A 2,501-nucleotide genomic window follows, 5' to 3' on the forward strand; every position below is an offset into this window, starting at 1 on the left:
AAGCTCCGCCCCTCCCGAGCGATGACAATTCCCGGCCCCGGATTGGCCGATCCGCCAACCAATCCCGTTTCACCTGAGACAGCCACATCTATATAACCTTTCGACTTTCTGTTCGGACATCACTTCCCTGAAGATGGCTGCAGAGATAGCAGTCGAAAGCTTGGAGCATTCCAAAATCTTAACTCGGCTGATATCCCGCGAAAACACATTAGCGAACCAACGCCGAGAAAGCCTCAAATCATACAAATTATAGGATTGTTTACCCTGATGCTTAAAGTTTTAAAAGAAAAGGCATCAGTAGGCCTACGTGATAAAATGGCTAAAATACAAGTTAGATTTTTTTAATAAGGAAGCATGGAAAGTAAACATGTGATGGTTTGTAAGGAATAAAGTATTAAATATTCTTAAGTCCTTTATTCTGTGTGTGCTCGATTCAAAAAGTACTTAGGACATTTGGTAACGCTCTATAAATCCAGTCAGGAGTCTTATTTGACTTTAACCATTTTACCAGATTGTAGAGAATTGTTTCCACTTTCAAAATATATAAAAATCTCATTTTCACAAAAAATTGACTTAAGACTTTTTTCCTCCCGGCCACACCTAGGTAACAAGATTTGAGAGGTACAATTTAAAAAAATAACAATCAAAGAAAAAATTCTACAAGGTTGAAGAATACAATTGAAGAGTACAGGGTAAAAACAATCAAAGTCCCAGTTCTTTTAAGGGTGATGTCATCATCTAACTCAGTATAATATTACTGCAAAATTTATGTGTTCTTCTTCTCAAAACTGGCAAAGGAGAATTATCACCACGGATACAGTCATCCTTTCCTACTTTTTCATTAGAAATAGCAATAAATTTTGCAGTAATATACTGAATTAGATGATGACATCACCCTTAAGAGAATTTTGACTTTGAATGTTTTTTCCCCTGTACTCTTCAATTAAAAAAAACTCTTGAGTACATTCATAAAGCAAAATCTTAAAAATAACCCCAAATTCATCTATACAATTGGTAATCAATTTATTCTCCAAACACAACACTGCATACTTTTTTAAAAATTCCACATTTTGCATTGGTCAACAAGAGGCTCATTTATTGATCTTGCATTACAGTAGCCTATCATTAGTCTAAATTTGAGAATCAGAAAATTCACATACAAAATCGTTAATATTTCGTAAGTCTTCACCACTTCTATCACATAGCCTATACGAAAATTACATACATTATTCAATTTAAAAACGATATATATTGACAATTTGTTATGATTTCTCTGTTTACACAGGTTGGAAACTAGAGTCCTCTATTGTGTGAAGTTTATAAAGGACTGAAAAATTTTAAGGAAAGGAAAACAAAAATACAGCTTAGAAACTTGGCATTTGAAATCAAGGACAGTAACAAAATTAAATGTTACAAGGGAAGGCTTTCGATATCTCTACGAAAATTATCACGAAATTTTCTGGGATGGACAAGCCTGAGACCAAAGTAATTGGTGCGAAGTGCAGCATTTCGCAATTGCCTATAACCCCTACAAATGGCTTATGAAAATGGCGCGCCTGTAATGTTTGCAGCATTAAGTGTCAAACTTACTGTATCTGAGGGCTCTAATGTTATTAGGTGATATGGCGCACACATGTCAGGTATCCGTTGTATACATCAGTGACTGGTACTTAAGTAGTATGATTTAGGGCACAGCCTATTCCTACACTAACGAATACTGTACTGTATGTGTAGGCTATTGTGTGTTTTGCAAAATGGACAACACAGTTCCAATGTACATCGGCAGGAGGTATACGCACAATAGTCCCGTATTTTAATCAAACATTATTTCATAATATAAAAACAATAATTTCTCTAACTGATGTTCACTTCATAATTAATGTTGAAAGTATTGTTTTGATTTGTATAGGCCTATATGTTTGCAAACGTTTGATTTTGAAATAGGCAAACATGAATGAAATATGTATGGAAGGTAGGCTACTGTTAGACAAAAAGACAAGTAGTACAAAGTACTATCAAGCGACTTAAATAAATTGTGTTCTTTCTTTTGTTAACTCCCTTGTTTTAATCTTACTTACTTATATTTCTCAGTAACTTCTAACTTCAATTTCCTTACAAGAAAAAAGTCAATGATAAAAGTGTCTCGTATTTTCATGAAGAATTTACAGCAGGCTTAATCATTAAATAACAATATCGTGCTTTAATCCATTGCAGTGAGGATATTAATATGCATCCAGTGTACCCGCCTATGAAATATTATAGTGATTTCTAATCTTTGTGTTCAAAATCAAACCAAGCTCTCATATTCCACTAAATGTACAGTGATCTTCCCATACTCGACGTCCATACAATACCGCTTCTCTCCCCTACATCATCAGCTGATTTATTCTGGTGCCACTACCCAGCAAGTCTTGTCCCTTCTATCTACTTGCATGTTCGAATGGTTCAACTGTTTCAAAGATGACAGCGCGATCGCCACTCTATATTCTTAGTTCTAGCAC

The sequence above is a fragment of the Periplaneta americana genome, chromosome 5 (genome assembly GCF_040183065.1).
Source record: "Periplaneta americana isolate PAMFEO1 chromosome 5, P.americana_PAMFEO1_priV1, whole genome shotgun sequence".
NCBI lineage: Eukaryota > Metazoa > Arthropoda > Insecta > Blattodea > Blattidae > Periplaneta > Periplaneta americana.